Source organism: Hoplias malabaricus, chromosome 6 (assembly GCF_029633855.1).
Source record: "Hoplias malabaricus isolate fHopMal1 chromosome 6, fHopMal1.hap1, whole genome shotgun sequence".
In the NCBI taxonomy this organism is placed as follows: domain Eukaryota; kingdom Metazoa; phylum Chordata; class Actinopteri; order Characiformes; family Erythrinidae; genus Hoplias; species Hoplias malabaricus.
Window position 1 is genome coordinate 6,627,634 of NC_089805.1, and position 16,088 is coordinate 6,643,721.

Here is a 16,088-nt window from a genome sequence, read left to right on the forward strand (position 1 = left end):
TGTTCAGGATCCAGCATGATCTCACCCCTCAGACTCAGTTCTAACTCATGAATAATCCACAAACATAGCCACGCCCACCTCACCTATTTATGAATGATATGACAAGGCCTCGTTCATGAATACTGCGACATTACCTTGCCCTTCTCATGAATGTTGCTTGTAGGGTGTGTGTGTTTTATATTCCTGCCCCCAAATGAACAATCCACCACAAACTGGCTCTCAGCATGAATAATCCATCCCAACCCCACGTCACCCTTTAAAGGCTTGTTTATGAATAAACCATTTTAGTTTCAGGTGCTCCTAAGGTGGTGTTACTTCATGAATAATGTATAATAGCCTCGCCCACCAGAGCCTCGGTCATGAAAAGTTCAGGAAAACCACGCCTTCTTTGTGAACATTCCATTATTCCGTACAAATCTGAAATTTTAAAGGGTTGATATGAATAATTCATACCAGCTCAGATCTCCTTGTTCTGTACTCCTATGATACATTCATTCATTCATTATCTGTAAGCGCTTATCCAGTTCAGGGTCGTGGTGGGTCCAGAATCATTGTGCGCAAGGTGGGAATACACCCTGGAGGGGGCGCCAGTCCTTCACAGGGCAACACAGACACACATACGGACACTTTTTGAGTGACCCAACGTGTGTTTTGGACTGTGGGAGGAAACCCACGCGGACACGGGGAGAACACACCAACTCCTCACAGACAGTCACCCGGAGCGGGAATCGAACCTCCAGGTCCCTGGAGCTGTGTGACGCTACCTGCTGCGCCACCGTGCCTCACTGCTTGTGGATAATGTACAGTGTAGTTTAATAAAGTATAGACCAGTATTCCAGTGTAATCCTACCCAGTAAAAATTTAGCCGTTGATTCAACGTTGAAATAACGTAATGACTGCCGTCTAATCAACGTTCTCTTAAGGTTGAAAATGAAAGTTGAAAAGACGTCCAAACACAGACATTGAAAAGACGACTATTAGACGTATTTTGGACGTCCATTGACGTGATTAATTGGTCCCGAAATAAATAACTTGTATAAAACGCGTTTTGGACGTCCACTGACGTTATCGATTGGTCACCACTTAACTAACTTATTAAGATGGATTTTGGACGTCCATTGACGTTTAAAATATGTCCTTGACAGACAGACTACTTTTAGACCTATTTTGAACGTCCAGGGACGTTCCTTGTTTACTGGGTACCTTCTTTCTGAATAACACTTGATAATCACACATTTTAAATGCTTGCTCATGAATAGTCCCTAACTCCGCCCATCAAATTCAACTCAATCGCCCTTTCTTATGAATAATCAGTCTTTCTGAATCTCACTTCCATCACAACAAGCGAGATCCGTCCAAATTCATGTTTATCAGGAATAATCCCTCCTGTTTGATCCCACAAAATGATCTTTGAATAATCCAGGAGAGTCCCTCCTATTAGACTCAGTCTTGCTCATGAATAATCAATCCAAACCCCTCCCTCCTTCAGAAACATTTTGGAGGCTGTAGGCCAGAAGATACATGCCTTGTCTCTGAATATTCAGTCGTTAGATCCACCACAACGGGAGTAATCCCTGATAATTCACGTTTCTCATAAATAATAATCAGCACCGCCCATAGGACGCAGTGTTGTTTATGAATAAGCCCCGCCCCTTCATGAATAATGCTCACTGGCCCCGCCCCCGGGCTTTGCTGGAGCTCCTGCTCCGTGTTCACGCCGCTGAGTCTTGGCTGATGCGGGTTTGGCGTCGTGTCTCCGGGACTGACCTTGTTTTGTTTTGTGGGCTGCGGTTCTGACCCCTACTCACACACTCACTCACAGAGTCCGCGATACGCCTCAGCTTCACCCGAGCAGGAATTACAGCGTCCAGGAGGAGAAGCGTAGGAACGAGGCGAGAGAAAGGCGGAAAGAGGAGGCAGAAGGGCTTGCACTTGGCGGAGGAGCGTTGCAGAGGCAGCTGGGGCTCTTCACAGACGACTGTGGGTTTGACTGGAGAGAGAGACCAACAGGAGGAGTCAGAAAGGTGGGTCTGTCTCTCATTTCCAGAGCAACAACGTGCCCGAAACGCGTTGTTTTCGGACGGTAGTATGACATAAAACACAACGTGTACAAGGTGATGTCATATAGCCGTCGTTTCTCTCATTCTGCTTTTCTGCATTTCGTCCTGGAGCTAAACGAAGAGTAGAAGCTTGTTGACAGACGGGTAGCAACGTCCTAAAGGGGTTAACAGGGAAAGGCTTAATGTAACGTTAACTTAGTACAAACAGCGCCATAAAAACTATTCTATCAACTATCCAGAGAGGGACCTCTATTCTAAGCATTAGATATTCATATCTAGTACGATAAGGTTGTATTCCCCTGTTTAAACCCATTATAAATAAGCTTCACGTGGCTCTATGTACTACAACAACATCAAATGTCGTCACCTATCTCCAGCCTTGTACATCCAGAACAGAACTCCCATTTTGGTTAAGCTTAAGCCTTTGAGTTAACCGTTGTAGAGCATCCCATAAGCTGGTTAAACACACACCGATACGACAAAACCTGAAAGCCACGTTTCATACAGGAGCACTTTGTATTACACTACAAGCATGGTCTCTATTGCCTTGCCTTCTTTCATCTGGTTCTTCAATGGTGCGTCTTGAAGCTGAAGCTGGTGGGTCTGTCTCAGCACTGCAGTGACACGGAGCCTGTGCTAGTGGATCAGACACAGCAGTGCTACTGGAGTTTTTACCCTATTACACACACCTACCTAGCTCATCGGTTTCTGCAGAGTTTGCATAGGTGATCCCCAAGTCCTTCATCTGGGAAACTGGTCTATACAGGACATTGTGGCTGAATATTAATGGTTGGTGGACTGTTCACTGCTGTGTCTGATCCCCTCGTACCAGTGCAATACACACTAACACCCCACCACTTACTCAGTGTCACTACAGCAGTGAAGATTATACACCACTCAAATAGTACCTGCACTGAGGTGGTCCTGTGGGGTTCCAGACGAGTGAAAACCAGAGTAGAAGTGAACTAAAGATGTACGCAAATCAGTAAAAGGACTACATTCTGTAATTTTAGTGGAGATAAAGTGCATGATGAGTATGTCTTTAGTATTATGGCTGATCAGGGTATAAAACTATACACAGATGTGTGTATCTTGGCGTAGATTATATTTAGACAAAACTAAATCCCATTTGTATATAGACAGACTCTGGTGTGGAAATGTTAATATTTACCTAAAACACACCTTTACACTAAAATAACCAACGATTTCAGCCACGTTTCCTCACAGTAAAATTGTCTCATTTACAATGAGACACTGTAAAGTTAGTGTCTATAAATTAAATATATAAAACATTAGTAGTAAAACAGTACATCTTTAGTAACAGTATTTTATTTCCAACCAAGTAGTTTCACCTCACATTCATTCATTTATTATCTGTAAGCCCATATCCAGTTCAGGGTCGCGGTGGGTCAAGAGCCTACCTGGAATCATTGGGCGCAAGGCAGGAATACACCCTGGAGGGGGCGCCAGTCCTTAACAGGGCAACACACACTCACACCTACGGACACTTTTGAGTCTCCAATCCACCTACCAACGTGTGTTTTTGGAGCATGGGAGGAAACCGGAGCACCCGGAGGAAACCCATGTGGACACAGGGAGAACACACCACACTCCTCCCAGACAGTCACCTGGAGGAAACCCATGCAGACACAGGGAGAACACACCACACTCCTCACAGACAGTCACCTGGAGGAAACCCACGCAGACACAGGGAGAACACACCACACTCCTCACAGACGGTCACCCGGAGGAAACCCACGCAGACACAGGGAGAACACACCACACTCCTCACAGACAGTCACCCGGAGGAAACCCATGCAGACACAGGGAGAACACACCACACTCCTCACAGACAGTCACCTGGAGGAAACCCACGCAGACACAGGGAGAATACACCACACTCCTCACAGACAGTCACCAGGAGGCAACCCACGCAGACACAGGGAAAACACAGCAAATTCCTCACAGACAGTCACACCGTGCCACCCTTTCACCTCACAATATTTTGTTAATTTGACTGAGTTCTGTTGTGTGTGGGTTATTTACAGGTTTGCCATGGCACAGGTAACAGCATGGCACTTATTTACATTTTGCTGCTGTTACTAGCACTTAAAACCAAGACTGAACAAGTTTAAAAACCTCTTTTTGTGAGAGTTTTACCTGATTAGCATATTCACGTGGGTTTTTTTAATGCTAAACGTATGCTGCTGTTGGCACCTGTTTCAGACAGGTGAATTCAGACATTGATATCATAACCGTCAAAAACAAAATCCTGTCAGCTCGGTCAGGCTTTTAAGCTGCAGGCGATTGGTGGAGGAGTTAGTGGATTTAGAGGCAGGGACTAATTGCATAGTCATAGATCTGTGTGAACTTAATGAAGGCAAATGTATTGAGTTACATCTCAGGCAGTTTTAAGTCATTAGTGCATATTTTTTTCAGCTAAATATGGCATTTTGATGAATAGAGATTAGTTTTTAGGGCTTTTATTGATCATCAAATGGGATCTTTAAAGTATTTTATGTAACAGACCTGTTTTGGTCTAAACAAATTATGGAAACCCTATAGCCTAGTGGAGCCTGTTTCCTCTCAGCCATGTTCCTGTCTGAGAGAGCTATTTTGTTTCTTTCTACTGGATATCATAGCGTTGGTTCCTCTCATAGTCATGATATACACCAACATATATCTCAAAAAACAAATGGTAACTCAAATATACAGCAGTGTTTCAATGTTTAACTATTACTGAAACATGAAAACATTATTGGAAATGCTAATGCTAATGCTGTACACACTCAGAAAACCTGTCACAGTGGTGGCACACTCAAGGTACATATTCAGGACCTTTAGGAAAGACATAGTTCAACTTCTTCTGGAGAAAAGAATGTAATGTACTTTCAGGGAACATAACTGTACTTTAAAACCACTGTTGTACCTTTACCCTGTTTGTACATTTAGGGGCTATAATGTTTGCTAATGCTAAGCTAAACACTACAACACTGACTGAAGCCTTGTTGCTGTTCTGTTACACTGTGTGACAAATCTTCTGAGGGAAATAACTGAGATGACCACAATGCAGAATGACCACATTATAACCACCCTGTCCAAACCGACATTGGCCTCGGCGCCGTTTGACGTCTCTTGGTTTCTCTCTGTTGCTAACCACATCGTGAATTTATGCTTCACAATATCTACATTAAAGCAAAACTATGTAGCATTTTTTACCTTAAAATTACAGTTTCCAAATCATTGTGATTCTTCACTGAGCTGTAATAGGGAGAATAGAGCCTCTGTCATTGCTCCTCCAGGCTCCTATAACTGGGGATGTTGACAGATCATCAGTCCAGCCATGAACACATTTCACATTTCTGTAATATTACACTCTACTTTACCGTATCTGTGTCTAATCATGGTCCAGGCTTTGGGTCAGTTAAGATGTACCTCACAAGACGAATATCAGGTGGTTCCTGCTCGGGACAGATTTGCGCATGACTGGCAGTCTGCAGGTCCCCTTTAACCACCATAGTAAATACAGCGGGGGGCTGCTGTGGAAAAGTGATTAAGGGGGAACTGTGATGCAGTTGGGGTTGAGGGGCTTGATTGAAGCACTTGACTGAAAATCACTTCAACTGTGTGTGTGTGTGTGTGTGAGAAAGAGAGAGCACCTACACCGACATCAGCCATCCATCTGGGCGTGGGGGTGTCATCTGAGGAAATAACCCAATCATAATTTAGCACTGCAAATTGATTCAGTTAGAAGGTGTGTGTGCGAGGGGGGTATCCTCTTAGGATAAATAGACCTGAGGGTGCTTAGCTAAACATTGGTAAAGCAGGAGGATTCGGCACTCAGAGCGGGGAGGAGGGCGGCTCTTAAGCAAGCATTTTTTTTTTCACAAATGAAGCATTTAAACCTGGCGATGAGGGAAATTTAATTTAGGAACAAGGGGCGTTTGCTGAAGAGGGAGAAGGTGAGGAATAATGGTCCTGACACTGCTTGAATTTATTCTTACAGCATCCATTTTCCTGTAATGTTGTCCTGACCTTGAACTTGGTCTTCTTCAGCTCTCCCAGTTTTGATACAGAGAACCTGAAGCACCGTCCACTCTGTTGTTTTGCGAATGTGCTGCTGCACATCAGTTAACATCTTTAGCTAGCATCAGCTAACCCTTTATTGTAGTTCCTTTGCAGCACTATTTACATGTCATTACATAATTAATTAAAATGTTATGTAATAAATTATATGTACAGTACCAGTCAAATGTTTGGACACGCCCACTCAGGGAGGGTTTCCTTTGTTTTGGGCCTTTTTCCACTTATCGTGAATGTACAGTACAAGTCAAAAGTTTGGATATCTTCTCATTCAATATATATATTTTTAATTATTATTATTTTCTACATTGTAAAGGAATACGGAAGACATTAAAACTATGAAGGAACACATATGGAATTATGTAGTAAACAAAAAAGTGTTAAACAAACCAGAGTATTTGTTTTATACTTTAGATTTTTCAAAGTAGCCATCTTGTGCTTTGATGACAGCTTTGCACACTCTCTCCGTTCTCTCAGTCAGCTTCATGAGGTCGTCACCTGGAACGGTTTTCAGTGAACAGTGTGTTTGAGACCATAACTTGGGTTGTGCAGAGGTAGGGGCTGGTACACAGCTCTATACAGTGAACAGCCTCCAGTGAACTCCACCTACGTCTAATGAGAACATGTCCAAACTTTTGACTTGTACTGTACATTTGATTTGCATTCTATAGCTATAGGTTTGGCTTTTCACTTTTGACTTTTTATTGCCAAAACAATGGAGAAAATCTCTGAATATCTCTGATTCTATTTACCAACAAATACAAGGTTAGAATCTGTTCTTCTTTCAGCATTTTATCACTTGTTTTAATGAGGAAAAGTGAGAAATATTAACAAATAGGTGTCCAATATACTGAGACACAGGGAGAATTCTAGACGCACATCATCCCAAGGCAACTCACCTTTGAGGGTTTACAGCTCTTTGTGAGTAATATAAGACAGTGGATTTTTGTAATCAAGTCTACTCTGTTATTTAAAAGGATCCAGCATCCAGCAGCTACATCCAGCAGTTATTGGAGTCTGGCACTGGGGGGGTCTTGTTGCCAGGACAGCAAGGCACCACAAAGGCAGGCATGCCAGGTGTTGCTTTTTAGCGTGCAGCTCTTTGAAGCATCTGCACCCCCTGTGGGGGTGGCCCCCTTTATGGTGTCTGTTTTCTCAGTTCAGCTGCAGTCGGCTAGACATGGAGTGTTTCGCCATGAAGACCCTGTTGAGCTGCTGTTTTAACCTAGTATGGACTTTCAGGCCCGGTAATTACAGATGCTGTGTAAATAAATGTTATTGATTTTATTGTCATAAAGTAAATGAGTGTACCACCTGCTGCGGTTTCTTCTTAGTTTACCTCATCACAACACAGACCTTATTTAGAGTTCCATGTGGGGACATGCCATTCTTTAAAGGCCAGTAAACAAACAAGCAATATCGCCCCCTACACTTCCTGTATTGCACAGCAGTCTGTCAGAAATGGCTGCGTGCATCACATGACTGTAAAATGTTATAGAGCACTTTTGTTAAATAAATAGACATGATTTTACGATTAAATAGACATGATAGACGATTCTCGAGAACTGCTGTTCAAGTGTCAGTTGTCTATACTTTTTTATTCACTGTGTGAATGATCACAGATTTCATTTTTATATAATATATGAATTTTATAAAAAGTGAATTTGTGTTTAATATTGTCTCCATTTAATTAACTTCATTAACTATTCATTGTCATTTAACAGATCACTAAATTCTCATTTATTCTTACAGTTTCTTGGTGCTAACACGCAAATGATTAGATCTCAGGTACACCCCACCCAAGCTGGTCTGGCAATTCCTTGGTTTAGAGGAATTCACCAAGTGCTCTGTAAGTGTAAGCCAGTGGTGAAGGCGTAGGTGAAGTGGCATGTGTTGTAAGGTGATTGTAGTGTTGCAGACTCAGAGACCAGACCATTCCATATTTAACCTAATGAAGGGTTTGATAATTAGCCGCTGAGTTGGATCAAGTGCAGTGCTGTGGTCTTCCAGGACTGAGGGAACTGACTGGGTGCAGGTAAACAGTGATCGCTCCGTACTGTTCTCCATCATCTTCTCCACAGCTGATGCTTCTTCATGGGGTCACGGTTATGGATTAGGTGTCTTTGAGGCATTCGGGAAGTCGTGTGGACTCTTATGAATCTGCATGAACCAGAACCAGCAGGAAATAGGCCTGAATATTTAGCCGCGGGGGATTCTAGTGCACAATTACTGTGAGCTGGCTTTAGCCCCCTAGCAGTGATGGGGTCAGGAGCATTCGAGTTGACAGCGACACGCCATGTGATGATGTGTCTGAGAGACTGGATGAGGAGAACGGGGTCGGGGTTAGCTACACATTTCCTCACCAATCAGGAGACACGTATGTAAGTGTGTAATTCTACAGTTTTTATTTATTTAATGGAAGATAGTTCAAATCACTTTTATTTCATAAATCCAATCATTTATTTTATGAGAATACTATCTAGGTTTGGAAGCTTTGGAAACAATGAGCATTTACTTTTCGCATTCAATTCTGCTTTCCTGGCTTCAATTTGCATGAAATAACTATTATTACTATCAATTTACATAGATTTCTTTAGTAAAGTGACCTGTAATAACCTATAGCCTTTTTTATTCAGCTCAACTTGTTGAAAAGTTGTAATAAACCCTTTGAAGTTTTGAGTTATTATGCTCATTTTGTGATATTATTTCAGTGTAATTATATGATTACACATTCAGTGTAATTACACAGTCCCTCTTTGGGAATGTCATGTCTTGCCATGGGATGATTTTACATTTAACTCTAGTCCTCTTTGAAAGGTTTACGATATTACAATTATTTTATTTCCATTGCTTTTTATTCAGTTCCACCCAGAAATAATAAATAAACAGCCTGGCCAAAAGGAACGTTAAAGGGAATGTCTACGATTGTGGGAAAACACAGTTCTAAGCGCCGTGTTTTTTAAGGTGGAACGGTATGTTTAAGGAAATATAATGACTGTTGTTTGAACGTGGCTGAAGATTGAACTTGTCTCTACATTTTTATTCACTGTTTGAATCACAACAGAAACTCATTTGTAACTTGAGTTGTCAGTTTTGTAGCACTTAATGCAGTTAGCCATCTTCTGAGTTCAGAGACATTCCCACCTTAATTGATCAGAAACAGCAAAAATATGACAAGATAACCCACCTATGGAGCAGGAATGGAGCATTATCCTCATTATGGTTCATGCTTAGTTCTGTCTGTTGTCTTAAACAGTTACAGATGACCCTGCCATGAGAAGAGAGAGAGAGAAAAAGAGAGAGAGAGAGAGAGAGAGAGAGAGAGACTAGCAAACCAGACCAAGCCAGTTTGTTTCTTCATCTATTTACAGACAGTGGGGCTCCGTAAACACATTTAAGCACATTAAACCGGTTCTGAGCTGAGCTTCACAAAAAGATTTGAGAGCTAGTGAATGGTGAGGACACATCTTCTTAATTTTATAAAAAGTGTTTTTTTGTGTTTTTTGTAAAGCTCAGCATACTTTGTTAACCAACTTTTCACTCTGTTTTTTCAATGGTCAGGGCCTCTGCGGTTCTGCAGTGACACTGACGCGGTGGTGGCATGTTAGTGTGTGTTTCGCTGGTAAGAATGGATCAGACACAGCAGTGCTGCTGGAGTTTGAAATCCTGGTATAAAGGACTAGATTACGACCAACACAAACTGTGCAGTAACAGATGAGCTACTGTCTCTGACTTTACGTCTTTAATGTGGACCAAAGAGGTAGGTGTGAACAGAGTGTATATAGTGTTTAAAAACTCCAGCAGCACTGCTGTGCCTGAGCCACTTGAGCCAGAGCAACACACAGCAACACAGCACCGCAACCTCAGTGCCAATGCAGCCAGGTAAAAGCTGAGAATCTTTGTTGGTTCCTCTTCCAATTTTAATGAGCTAGGGATGAGAAAAGTCGGAATTGTGGAATATGGAATTGCACCATGCTTTTGTTATTTCCAGCAATAACGGTGGCACCTAAGGGTTAAACAATTCCATCTGATAGCTTCACTGTCATCACACTGTGCTTCCCATCAAACAAATCACAGGAGTTTATGAGAATCACAGGTGTTCATGCTGCTGCGTAAATCAAAACATAACAGCTTCTGCCTAGTGAGTTGATTTTGCTGGAATGTCCTAATCATTTTAATCACAGTAACAGTACCCCGTACTGCTTATTATTTCATTTTAGCCCTATGGTGTTCGTATGGCTTTAAACGATACCAGTGTCTTAGTCACCGCACTGACCATGTGATGCGTGACAGCTTCAGTCATCATCCTTATCTACCCCCCCACCCCCACCCCCACCCCCCCCTCAGAACCAGCCGTCTTTGCCAAACGAGAAGAAAGAAATTGCTGAGACGTGGCTGACACCAGATGCCTGGTGTTCAATGGGGCTGACTCTGGTTCTTGACTGTCTGGCTCAGAAAGGTTATTTTTGGGATGTTTTTCTGTCCCGTTGCAGCCTGACCTGTCCTGACCGTGCAGGTGGTGTGTTGGGAGGTGCTCCACTGCAGCACTAGTGTGAGAAGAGTTTGTTGTAGTGGCTCCAGCTCCACTGTGGGAGAGACGATACCTGATCTTGCGTCCACACATACCTCCAAGCACAGGTGGGCTTCGGCTGTAGCCAGATAGACCTTATCTCTGACTCCCGAGGGTGGCTCACGTGTCCGACACCCCCTTCTGCCTTTTTCTATGTACCCCTATCCCACAGCCAGAGCAGCAGACAGAGCATGAATAGGGGCCAGAGTGTGTGCATGTGGAGGGTGGAGACACAAGAGGGGGTTTGGTATCTCGTTTTTGTTCTCTCCCTTTTCCTTTTTCTCTTGCATTCCTGCAGGCCGTAGTTAATTACTTGACAGTGGTGGTCAGCTCAGCCTCAGGACTGCCCAGAATGACAGGGATGAGACGCAGTGTCTCTGAGTAGTCTAGCGACTTATTCAAAGATATGGCTATCTGAATCTCATCATGATGTTTGTTTACGTAATCAGGTGTTTGAATAAAGCACAATGGCATGAATAATTAAAAGAAAATTGAGAGACTACACCGAGAGGAAGAACGGCTTTCCACACATGAGCTCTGACTCCACACCAGGGCCGGCTGCAGACACTGTGTTTGCTTTGGCTCTCCGGTGGGCCGCTTTGGGTCGTTTGCACTCAGGAGACGAGACGCAGGAGGAGGGGGGGGGGTTGGGGGATGTTACGGCACTGAACTGCTGAATATTTTATCGCATCCACCACAGCTCTTACATTCAGAAAACCGTGCTGACCCGGGTTACTGAAAACACAAGCCGTAATCATGAGGGTTGGGTACAATGGAGGTTGATAAAGGCTTGTTGACTCAATGAGCTGCTATCTCCATATTTGGCTGTTCCATACACTGCCTGTTTGTGAGAAACGTCCAAGAGCTTCCCAGTCCAGTCCAATGAGTTCACAACCAATTTTGCCTGTGCTGTAAAATATAGAAGAATGGGATTAAAACACATGAAATGGAGTCATGAAATGAGTGCAACACTATGCTAACAGCTCAGGAACTGTAGTGGAATGTCTTAGGGCATTCAGCCCATATATCAGCACAGGAACTCATAGCATACTCTGCTTTTTGGATAGTTTTGTCCAAAATTTGGTGGTAGGGGGCGGTGCCAAAACCTTAAAACACAGACCTTCCACGAGCCCATTCCCAAGCACAGGTTCCTGTACTCATTTATTAATTCATTAATTACCTGTAACTACTTTATCCAGTTCCGGGTTGCGCTGGAATCCGGAGCGTACACGGATTCACTGGGTGCATGGCCGGAACACACCCAAGACAATGCACCAGTCCATCAGAGAGCATCACACACTCACACGTTCACGGCTATAGACTGAAGAGTGGACGCAGACAGGGTGTGATATTATAGACTCTGGCTTAAAGTGCAGGGAAGTGTGCTGGAAACGTTAGCGCTCATGTGTCAGAGCTAGCATGAGATGCTATTGGTTTCTGGGTATGTTATGACTGTTTTGGGTGAGGGATACAGGCATGATCTTAACTTAGAGTTAATACTAATACAGCTAGGGCTTGTTGAAGTGACCAACTGCAACACATTTTTCCTCCACGTCACAAAGCCGTTAAATGGAAGTGTATTTTTGAATAAAAGCAGTCCTTCCAGCTCTGTTTTCCTGTTATTCAGGAGGGACGAGTGCAAGAACATAACTCTGCCATCTGTGGCACTTCATTTGCCTAGGCCTTAGTTCGTTTACCTACTCTATCTGACTTGTAAATGTGAAGTTCGGCGGGAGTATATTTCCAGGCATAGCTTGTGTGGTTTCCAGTGTGAAGTTACTGTATGTGCTTCATCATTGATGGAACATTGTGGACCAGAGTGAAATATTAAAATTAAGCTTTTCAAATAACACACCCATCATACAGTACACTATATTTGTTTCCCAGGGTTCCTCTCAGTAAGCTACGCCTGACCCTGAGGTGGCTATGGTGCTGTTTTTTTGCAGTTTCTGATGGGGGCGGTTATTCAAATTACAAATAGCTATCAACTCCTACACTGAATAATCTCTAGATTAGAAACTCCTAACTGTATCTGCATTCCTTGTCTATTTTATCAGCTCCTCTGACCATAGGAGCATTCTGTAGTTCTACAGTTACAGATACAGTAGTGCACCTGTTTCTCTGCATACTTCCTTATCCTCATTTCACCCTGCTCTAAATTGGTCAGGACCACCACAGCGCAGGTATGTCATACCCAGCTCTGCAGCGACACTGACGTGGCGGTGGTGTGTTATTGAGTGCTGAGCTGGTTGGGGTGAATCAGACACAGCAGTGGTTCTGACGTTTTTAAAGCCCTCAGTGTCACCGCTGGACTGAGAATAGTCCTCCAACCAAAGAAGTGGTAGGAGTGTTTGACAGGGTGGAGAGTGAGTGGATGCAGGGTTTGAAAACTCTAGGGGCACTGCTGTGTCTGATCCACTCGTACCAGCTCAACACACACTACCACTACCACACCACCACCACGTGAGTGTCACTGCAGTGCTCACCCGAATCATACCCGCTCTGTGGTGGTCCTGTAGGGGACATGGCCATTAAAGAACAGGGTGAAAGGGGGCTGAGTGAAACAGGTGGACTACAGGCTGTAATTTTCTATGTGGTAAATGGAGCTGATAAAACGGACAGTGAATGTAGATACAAGGTTGTTACAGCTCAGAGTTTGTTGGAGGACAAGCATGTGGTCTAGTCCACACACACACTGCCCACACACTGCATCTACCACAACCAGTTATTCCGCTTGAAGCAGGTTATTCAAGGTGATGTCTTCCCCCAAGGCCACTATGGCTTCACATAGCAGGGCTTTGCATATGTGCTTTCGTTATTCTCTGCCTCCAGTTCCCCAGTCCCTCGCCGTTCTGCCACCTCACATGGAGAATGTGTCCCAGTGCTTTGATTCAATCTGATGGCTGCTCTCTCTTACTCTCTCCCGCTCTCTGTGTCTAGCTCTCCTACATATTGCAATGTCTAGGCCGGGTATTGCACCAGCTGTAGGTAAAGCTTCCGAAGGGGAGAAGAGCCGGACTCCTCTTTCTCGTCTGGACAGCTTCTTTCACGCTCCGTCGTCCCTCTATCCATCCGTCTGAAGAGTGGACGCAGAGAGGGTGTGATATTATTACACTCACTGAGCTGCTGCTACAGACACTGGCTTAAAGTGCAGGGAAGTGTGCTGGAAACGTTAGAGCTCGTTTGCCAGATGCGAGGTATGAGATTCGATTGGTTTTTGGGTGTGTTTTGACTGTGTTTTGGGTGAGGAATACAGGCGTAATATTACCGCATCCATGGAAATCCCAATCTGGGTTTCTGGATCCAGTTCTTGGGTGGATAAATGTCCAGTTGTGGATAGAAAAGCTTGGAATGGGAGCTTGAGCTTAAGGTTACAATGCTTAATACCAAGTACTGGTTACACGAGTGTAAAAGCCCTCCAGTTTTTCTCTGTAGATCAGTGTTCATCTGAATACTTTTGAGAAGAGTTGGAGTGGTGTTTTTGATCTAGAGCTAATCACCCCACATCGGTACCTGTCTCTGTGGTAGTCAGAGGCTGTTATTTCAACAGAGAAAGGATGTGTACATCACTGTGCAAATGTTTTAAGCACCTGAGAAAATTTTAAAAGCAAAAAACCCTAATACAGTAGAACCTCTACTAACGAACTTTCCAAGATACGAACCGGGCATTTGAATATTTTTTGCCTCCACCAACGAACCATGACTCAAGAAACGAACCCGAGCCTCCGCAGAGTCGGCGGCTGGAAATGGCCACTGACCCCAATAGGCGAGTCTCCCAGTGCCCAGACTTGAGTGAGCTTTTAAGATTAGCACATTGTAGCTTTAACAATTTAGCATTAGTGTAAATAGCAGACATCGAAATTCGTGCTAAGTTAAGCCGTATCTACGCTTCATCTCCCCACATTCACCCTCCTACTCTCCGTTATTCCACCCACCCCCCACCTCCCGTCATACAGCCAGTGCCTGTGTTACTCCTCCAGCCTGTCGTCACGTCTTCAAGGTAGCGATGTGTAACCACTTACAACTTTATTATTTCTTTTTTATTACTGTTACCACTGTATTTCTCTTTTATTTTTAGTAACGCTACATGTATTTTTTACTTATTTGAGAGTGTTGTAAACATATATCAGTGCAAAAAGGGTGACTTTCGGGGTGGGGGCTGGAACGCATGAATTGCTTTTCCATTATTTTAAATGGGGAAAATTGACTCGAGAAACGAACTTTTCTACTTACGAATTGGGTCACGGAACGGATCAAGTTCGTAGGTAGAGGTTCCACTGTATAAGTATAAAAACAGTAGCATTATTACAGTCAAGAACGATATCCTGTGTGTGAATGTGATGGTTTAACCCTTACCACATCTCTCCTTGCGGCAGTCCAATCCCAGTAAACAATTAGCCGTTGATTCAACGTAGAAATAACGTAATGACTGCCGTCGAATCAATGTTCTCTTAAGGTTGAAAATGAAAGTTGAAAAGACGTCCAAATAAATACTTGAAATACTTGAAATAAATTACTTGTATAAAACGCGTTTTGGACGTCCACTGACGTTATCGATTGGTCACCACTTAACTAACTTATTAAGATGGATTTTGGACGTCCATTGACGTTTAAAATATGTCCTTGATGGACAGACTACTTTAAGACCTATTTTGAACGTCCAGGGGCGTTCCTTGTTTACTGGGATATTATTTGAGGCTATCACCCAATTCTTAATTTTAGCAGTTAGTAAATACTTCATTATGTTAAATCAAGTGTGCTGTTTATTTAACAAATTTATACGTTCAAGGAGAAATCGCTCATAACACATCGGCTACTTTTTAGAAAATGATATTTTTACCTTCACTGTATTCATGGTTTTGTATTGATAGTAAAATATGTCATCTTCTCAAGGCGCAATGCTTATTGAGAAGACAATGGGTTTTAATAGTAATCTTAGTTGACTTTTGCACCAATGTAGTCAATGAATTTACATGTGCCTCAGCTTCAGAACCAATCACCCAATGTTGTAACCTGGATTGGGACGTCTGCCCAAAACCTCAAGAGCTCTCCAACCTCTCACCTAAACCTTTGGGAAGGAAGAGTGTCCTTGGTTTTACTCGCATACATTTATCAAACCTGTCTGACTCCTTGTAGAGGAGCATTGACCTTCACGGGTCGGCGTATTTACATCAGCCTTCAGAGACTTGAAAATGAAGCCATTGTTCTCAGACGCCAGAGTTGAGCATTGGTGTGTGCATTTCTGCAGGCTTCATTATCTCCTCTCTGCAGTGGACAGTCGGTGTCATTGTTAGGCCAGATGTCGGTCCGGCGACCTCTGATCCTGCGGCCCCGAGGGCACATTAACGATGGTGTCTGTAGGAGGAGCGCTGGGG

General features: G+C 43.4%; 1 protein-coding gene across 1 annotated transcript in view; it reads left to right on the plus strand.

Moving 5' to 3' along the window:
* The first annotated feature begins 1,742 nt into the window (after positions 1-1,742).
* The window catches only part of LOC136699427 (protein TANC2-like), a 122,388-nt gene continuing 108,042 nt past the window's right edge, over positions 1,743-16,088 (plus strand). Inside the window, exon 1 of the mRNA XM_066674131.1 lies at positions 1,743-2,024. The gene's annotated coding sequence lies outside the window, so the exon portion shown is untranslated. The remainder of the gene's footprint in view (positions 2,025-16,088) is intronic.